This window comes from Mytilus edulis, chromosome 7 (assembly GCF_963676685.1).
Source record: "Mytilus edulis chromosome 7, xbMytEdul2.2, whole genome shotgun sequence".
NCBI classification, from domain to species: domain Eukaryota; kingdom Metazoa; phylum Mollusca; class Bivalvia; order Mytilida; family Mytilidae; genus Mytilus; species Mytilus edulis.
Genome location: NC_092350.1, coordinates 17,551,770 through 17,560,600, shown reverse-complemented (window position 1 = coordinate 17,560,600; position 8,831 = coordinate 17,551,770). Strand labels below are relative to the sequence as shown.

Here is an 8,831-nt window from a genome sequence, read left to right as displayed (position 1 = left end):
TCATCTCAGCACATTATAGTATAAACAAATTGATAGAACTAGTTAGATGTATCTTTTGAATATACTTACATGCTTTAGCTGTGAAAGCAATCGACATAAACGAGAAAACAAATCTGTAAGCGTATCGTCTCTCTTAACAACAATGGCGGAATTTTCTCATCTCGATCCTCCTTCATCCCAGGTCACATCATAATCCCAAGCACTTCCGGTAGCCAAGTGATTTCATTGGCCGTTATATAGACTCTACTGGAGTTGCCAATCTCTTGTATTATATGTCTCTGGTCTCATGAAATGGAACCCACGCATTCCTACTTGAGATTTATAAAGGAGTAGGTTCAGTAAGACCCCTTTTCGGCCCCAAAATATAGCAGTTTTACTAAATTGTATAGTACTAGAACCGAACACCTGTTTTGGGATATATATAACGTTACATATAGTTAATTTACCGTAAATAACTGCGAGAAAATGAATAATACGCAAGTTGATAATTGTCTCTTCTCTGCTTATTAACTTGCATGCAATATTTTCTCTGATTTACTTGTGAGATCACCGACACTAATAATAATTACCTAAAAAAATAGGTGCTCCTTACTGGGAAGATCATATCGGATCCTATCAATTTATTGGTTCCATTCCCCCAATTAAATGAGTCTACACGTCTCCTTAGAAAAAATGCCTTGCAATGCGTCTGAACTACTAAGTACTTCCATATAATTTCGAAAACAGATAATAATCTATTTCACTGGATGAGATTGGGCTGACGGATTTTTAAATGGAAATGTATTAATTTTTATTTATAGCACAAGTTTTACAAGGCAAGATTATTCACCCTTTTCGCCCTACAAATCAAATGGTTGCCTCCTTACACCTACACGAGCTAAAACATATACATAAGAACATTTGATATAATTTATTTTGTGTGACAACTCTTCACCAATGACCTGAGTGAAAGGTTGACATGGGCAGATCCAGAAATTTCCATTTTTTAATTATTTTTTTTTTGGGGGGGGGGGGCAGAGGGGGATGCTTGCTCCAGTCATGCTTCAGTGATTCCCTATATAATCAACAAAATATTTCACACCAAAAAGGGGGGGCGGGGCTTTCTCCTTAATAAGAAATCTCTGTTTTCAGGCATAGGCTATGAAAACGGCTAATGAGTTTTCAGATGCTTTACATTAAAATACATCATGTACATACATGTGACATACACAATTATATATAAATGTAGAATCAAATCTTGATAAATGTATGTAGTTGAAATTGTTAGCTTTAAACATTAAAAAAATGAACTCCCAAAGTTTAAACACAATTAAGAATGACCATGTACATGATGTAGTCTGTAATGTATGCCATTGCCATGAAGCTAGATCATTGTAGGTAAACTGTCATCTATTTCCTTAAATCTTTGTCGCCAGTCACCTCAAGTTTGATTTAAATTAGGGAGCTACCATTTGATTTTTATGGGGGGCTAGGATGAAATTTGAAAAAAATAGGCAGAACAGGAGTTTTGACAGTCAGGGGACTTACTGAAATAGGTGATTTTTAAATCACTTATTCGAGTAGCAAAATTGTGGTTTTGTCACAAATTGAAATTTTGTATTTTTTTCCAAATTTTAAACACATCTGGTTTAAATAATATCTTTTAATTAGTAAAATTAAAAAAAAATAAACTTTTTGCTTCTTTTAAGTAGAAAGGTTTCTGCCTTTGATGCAATCATTTAGCTGAAAATTCTATTTTAGTTGAAAAAATGCTATAATAATGGCTTTACATAATGAACTGATACTTTCTTCAAAGATTTTTCCCAGCAGTGGGAGTATTTTTCCTGTGAAGTTCAAGGTTTCATCTTTCAGATTATGTAATAAAATTCTACTGTTGCGATAAAAATCTCACTGTTCGGGGGTGTTGAAATTAGTAGGGATAATTAAAAGAATGATACTTAAAGAAGTGATTTTTGGGAAGGAAATTGAGGTCTGATACTTAAACAAGTGATTTTTATGTCATTATCCTAGATTCAGTACAAGGTCATCACCTGAAATGACCTGGTCATCCTAGACAACACAGATGTTGGTTCTGATAAGTTTAGAAACATAATTAGTCCCTGGATCATTAGTATTCTATATTTAAAGCTACAATAAAATTAAATCACTTCTTCTAGTGATTAATTTGTACTACTTAAATAGGTGATTATTAAAGAAAGACAACTCTAACTTCCAACCTTTATGGAAATAATGTTACTTAAATCAGTGATTTAGAAAATCACTCATTTAAGTAAGTCCCCTGACTGTTTGAGAAAAAAAAAAGGCAGGATGAGACACTAGCAAAAAAGTCAGGACTACAATTTAGGTAAAAAAAGTCAGGATAAACTAAAAAAAAAAAAAAAGGCAGGAACGAACAGAGTGAAAAATAAAAAGGCAGGACAGAGATTACAGCTAAAAAAAAATGCAGGATAAATTTTTTATCCTAGCCCCCCCAGGGCCGTAACTACCTATGAGGCAGGGGAGGGAGGCTTTGCCTCCCCTGAATTTTGTGCACCAATTTTTTTTTTTTAAAGTAATAAAATGAAATATTGACAATATGTACAAGAAGAACTTGAATTTATATCATAAACAACACAAGTTTACAGTTTTAACAGTGTTATCACGATACATGATAAATCTGTCATTGTCTGGATTTTTGATCGATAGTGAACCGTTTCAGTATTTGTTTTATCTTTATATTTTCGTGTGGCCGTCCGTCTGTTATTCAGTATTCGTACGAGAACACATATGAAACTTTGCTTCCGACAATTTTGAATAAAACCTTACTATTCACATTTATTTAGGGGCTCAATTAAGCAGAGGAAGTTCTCTTTGTATTGAGATTCTTTTATGATATCGGAAATTCGTTACCGGCTGAATCAGCTGTTGGATCATTTTTTTTTATCATACTAGAACATTATGGTCAATGCCTTAGTTACTTAGTTAAACACTCCCATTCGTTGTAGCAGGGACTTTCTATACTAAGTATATACTAGTAAAGAAAGTCCCTGGTTGTAGTTTATACATGTCTGTTCAGCTTTCGACAATATTGAAGTTCGAGGTCCTCGATAAAAAAAATCTTGCGTTCTATGATCTTGCTTTATATGTTTGGTTTTTTTTACTTACCAGTTTGATTTCTTACAAAAAAATATCTTTAAATACAGATAATAATTGTTTGCATAAAAATTGCTTCAATAATCCACCAATACTGATGTTTCTTAAAGTAAGTAAATTGAAGGAAAACGGGTATAATTTTTTTTAAGAAATAAATCCGCGGTCACATTGTATTTAATGTTAATAATTATAGGTCAAAGTACGGCCGGCCTTCAAGACGGAGCATTGGCTCACCCCGAACAGCAATATCAGCTTGTTTTTGCATAAAATTGCTTCAGGTTCAAGCAATACTGATGTTTCTGAAAGTAAGGAAATCGAAGGAAAACGGGTAATTTTTAGCCATTTTACTGAGAGAGAAAAAATCGGCGGTTCTAGGGGGCCTCAATCGGCGGCCCCCAAACCCCTGCCTCCCCTGAATTCGAACCCTAGTTACGGCCCTGCCCCCCCCCCCCCATAAAAATCAAATGGTAGCTCCCTTAGTCAAGTATATATCTACTCTATTAGGTCTCTAGTTTGGATAGTGTATAACTTGCAAATTAAAATCATACTCCTTCCAAATTTCTTTCTTTAAAATATTATGGATGAAATAGCAAGTAAAGAATGAATTAAATTGGATGAAATGTGTCAATTTTTTTGGTAAAGTAGTATGTCTGAAGTTGTCAAACTTAATGATAGACCCTTCAGGGGCGGATCCAGTCATTTTAAAAAGGGGTTTCCTAACCCAGGACAAAAAGGGGGGGGGGGGGGGGTAATTACATGTCCCCATTCAAATGCATTGATAGTCCAAAAAAGGGGGGTCTTTGACACATTCCCCATTCCCATTCTTAATTATATCATGTAGTCGTCGTAGTCCGAAGACACTTGGTTTTCGCATAATTACTTTTAGTATAAGTTAACAGAAATCTATGAAACTCAAACACAGGGTTTGTGACCAGAGTTTTTGTCCAGAGTTTAGAAATTACATGAATTAGGGGCCAAAAGGGGCCAATATTAAACTTTGTTTGATTTTATAGAAAATTGAATTATTGGCCTGGGGTTCTTTGATATATATATTCCAAATCTAACTGTGTATTAAGCTTCCTAGTTTTTTGGTCCTGTTTTGTTTAAATTGGTCTATCTTAAGGTTCAAAGGGTCCAAAATTAAACTTATTTTGATTTTAATAATATTTAAATTCTTGGTGTTCTTTAATCATGTTAATATGCTGAATCTGAATATTTACTTAGATTTTTAGTATGGGCCCAAATTTCAAGTTGGTCCAAATTGGGGTCCAATATTTTACTTTGTTTGATTTCCAAAAAATTGAATATATGGGGTTCTTTGATATGCTGAATCTAACCATTCATTTAGATTTTTGATATTTTGGCCCGTTAACAAATTGGTCCACATTGAGATCTAAAGGGTCCAAAATTGAACTTTATTTGATTTCATCAAATAATGAATTATTTGGGTTCTTTGATCATGTTGATATGCTGAATCTAACCATGTATTAAGATTTTGAATATTGGACCATTTTAGAGGTTAATTGTCAATTTAAAATTTTTAAGTACTTCAATGTCAGAAACCTATGCTGCATCAACTATTGAATCACAATCCAAATTTACAATTCAGAGTTGTATCCATAAAATTGAGAATGGAAATGGGGAATTTGTCAAAGAGACAACAATCCGACCAAATAAAAAAACAACAGCAGAAGGTCACCAACTGGTCTTCAATGTAGCAAGAAATTCCCGCACCCGGAAGCGTCCTTCAGCTGGCCCCTAAACAAATATATACTAGTTCAGTGATAATGAACGCCGTACTAATTTCCAAAGTGTACACAAGAAACTAAAATTAAAATAAAACAAGACTTACAAAGGCCAGAGGCTCCTAACTTGGGCCAGGCGCAAAATGCGGCGGGGTTAAACATGTTTGTGAGATCTCCCCCTCCCCCTATACCTCTAACCAATGGAGAAAAGTTTGAATTGAATGTTGTGTCCATACTTGCTCCAACTGTTCAGGGTTTAAAGTGTACGTTTGTATCAAGCTGAGCCATGCATAGCATTCTTATTCATGTTATTGGTTATTTATATATTAATTTGAAATTTTGACGAGTGAGACACATACAGATTATACAGTGTAAACAATATTTCAGAGTTTAAGGTGGTTTAGCAAAACAAATCATAGAAGAATAGTTGAATCATGTTTTTGTTGTCCAATGAAAAATTAGTACGAACACCAAGAAAAAGTATGGGAATGTTTGTTTTTTAAACTATTGACCAGGGTGAAAGTCTTTGAAAGTCATGACTGACAAAAAGTTTGTGAAATGAAATAGCACAAATATTCCATTCTTATTAAATATTATTGTATATAAAGAAAATACTGATGTTTTATAATAGTTTTTACCCTTTTTATGTTTTATAGGACAAGAAATATAGAAAAATAATGAAAAATATAAACAGTTTCAATAGAAATGAGCGACAAAACAAGATAAACAGAATACAACAAGGCCTAAATGGTAAGACCACTTCTATATACTGTAAATTCAGAAATTATTGCTTGCCTTTATTATTGTGATTTTTCAGGGAATGGACAACTTATTGTGATTACAAAAAAAATCTGCATCAATTATATATATCATGTATATATACATGATATATATATGTTTCTGTTATCAAAATATGATTTCTTATTTTTGCGATACTCACCCAGTCACATTAATCGCATTACTAAAAACCTCTGGATAATTTCTGAATTACAGTAATAAACATGATAAAAGTAATTGCCTTTAAATGATGACTCTTATAAAAATAAGAAGATGTGGTATGGTAAATGAGTGACTTATCCACCAGAGTTCAAAGAAGTGGATGCAAGAAATTAAAGGCCAATGATGGGCTGGCCTTCAATAATGAGATAACACTTCCTTTATAGGTCAGCCAATAAAGATCCCAACATGAAAAGATTTAAACAATCCAATTTAGTTCAACATGTTCAAAAACAATAACAATTAATAAAAAAATATCATGTCTGTGAGCACTCAACCTCTTACCTGACCATAATATAGGACAGTGGTTCAAATAAACCAGCATATGAACATTCTATAACAACTTTTGCAAGTGGCTAAACTTTAAATATCACTGCAAGGCACTAAACAACGAATATTAAATCTTGGACACAAAGCACTGAAATAAGAGAACTCATATAAAGCATGACAAGTAAGAATATCAAATGAAAGTTTCTCAAATGTTAAAGTCATATGAAACGAGTGAGTGATGAAAAATAAAGTTTGTCCAACTTTTGAACCAATGCATGTATACATCATAAACTTAGTCCTCTGTGCACGATTTTATCATTATTTTCACAAGTATATCATATAAATCGTCAATTTTTTTTTCTCTCTGTTTGTTATGATTTAACAAATAATGCTGCTCATTAAATGCCGTGTTTTGAAGCTGAGTTTTACCGATTGCCACCTTATAGTAAACAAATCACAAAAAGCATGGGTATTGAGCACGTGTTTAACATGTATAATCAGCTATTTGTTTATTTCAATGACAGATCCTTGCATATTGTGGTCACCGGATTTTTACGAGGAGGGTTACGCTCGGGTCACTATGTATATGGAAAATATGTATCGGCGAATTGCTTCCTGGAAGCAAGCAATTAAAAATAAGTAAAAAAACAATTATTATACATATTTTTTTTTAATTTGAGGTTTCTTATGACTTTAATTAAAACATGATAAAATAAGCCTATTTATATTGCTGTTTTTTTCTCCATTTATCATGTTTATAACTTTTTATTTTTATTTTGTGTATTTATAGGTCAGATATCTTGGTTTTTATGATCATCGTCAGGTCCTGCAAGTCTATACTGAAGAGGAAACTTATTTGTTAATACTTTTCTACATAATGTGCTAATTGGATTAATTAATGTGAAATGAACTCAATTGTGTGTTTTTCTGGAAAAAGAAATAGAAAAAATTCTACAAAATTGCTATAAACAAAATGGAGTACTATCAAAGATGCACAAGGACACAATGGTGTAAAATGTAACAACCTACATATTCACTGATGGATTATGGAGAAATTAAGAAAAAAAATAGTGTCTTTGTCATGTTTGTTGTCGAAATAAACACATGCGTTATCCATTTATGTACATAATATTATGTACATGGCTCTCCATCATATCAAATATACAGAGAAGATGTTTGAAGAACAAGTTGCCAAAATTTATTCAACCAATTGAAGGAAGATGTCTTGTGAATGGAATTATTTATGCACTGAACTGTTATGTAGGGGGTAGAATAATTATACACAGCAGCTGAAACAGAAGACAAGTTAATTTGACATGAAAAGTGTTTATTTTATATAATCTTTTGTATCAACATGATCAATAATTCAGTCTAGGAGAAAATATATTTATACTGTTTGTCAATGTTTGTACTGTTATGAAATTTTTATAGAGGAAAAACATTTCCTTAAGGGAAATTTGATGTTCAGAAATTTCCTTAGAGGAAATTTGAAGAACAATGATTTCCTTAGAGGAAATTTCCTCAAAGGAAAATTTGAAGCGGCAAATTTCCTCAAAAGAAAAAGAATTTCCTCAAAGGAAATAATTATGCAGCAAATTCCCTAAGGGAAATCTTTTTCCCTTGAGGAAAACTCTTTCCTCTGAGGAAATTGTTGAAAAAAAGGGGCATTACTTTTTCAACAGTGGTGCTAGAGCCAAACATTTTTAGGACAAATATCAGAGAACCTTAGATATATTATTGCTGTATGTTTATGCTTATGAAATTAGATATATTATTGCTGCATGTTTATACTTTTGACCTTAGATACATTATTGCTGTATGTTGATTGTCACTTGCTTATGACCTTAGATATATTATTGCTGCATGGTTTTTTTTAAATGCTTATGACCTTAGATACATTATTGCTGTATGTTGATTGTCACTTGCTTATGACCTTAGATATATTATTGCTGCATGTTTATGCTTATGACCTTAGATATACTATTGCTGTATGTTGATTGTCTTTTGCTTATGACCTTAGATATACAATGTATTATATTGCTGCATGTTTATGCTTATGACCTTAGATATATTATTGCTGTATGTTTTATTGTCACTTGCTTATGACCTTAGATATGTTATTCATGTTATTTGTGCAGGTTTATTGACACTTGCTTGAGTTATTTTATTGCTGTTTGTTTAATTTTCTGTTTTTGTTTTACACATTTTACTTGATGGTGTTATCTCAGTGAAAGATGAAATATTAAAACACAAGTGCCTTATTTGTTATACCAATTGTAATGTTTTGTCTTTTTGAAAATGATATTCTCAAATGTATATAACTTAAATTAAGAAGTGTTGAAATTAAGTAAGGATATGGTATGTGATTGCCAATGAGACAACTAAAAACCAGAGATAAAGGTATTTTCAGCCAGTGACTGAACAGCCGTCAACAATGAGCAAGACCTATCAACATTTAAATGTCTGCATGAAAAAAACACAAAAACATTCAAATGGATAAACATAAGACACTGTGTGCAATGGTGTGAAAGCTATATATGCAAAACTATATACTGAAAATTCAGAAATTATTGCTAGCAATTGTAAGTGCGATTTTTCTCAATTTCATCATTTTTTTGTGTGCAAAATTTAGAATAATCCTGTTTAGTTCATAAAAAATTTCAATATGCAAGTGTATATTATTGTCAC

General features: G+C 32.2%; 1 long non-coding RNA gene across 1 annotated transcript; it reads left to right on the top strand.

Annotated features, from left to right (window-relative positions):
• Positions 1–575: 575 nt before the first annotated feature.
• On the top strand, positions 576–8,423 carry LOC139480897 (uncharacterized). Its single transcript, XR_011654531.1, has 3 exons — positions 576–780; positions 5,534–5,627; positions 6,934–8,423. It is a non-coding gene; the product is annotated as an uncharacterized lncRNA (long non-coding RNA).
• The last annotated feature ends 408 nt before the right edge of the window (positions 8,424–8,831 follow it).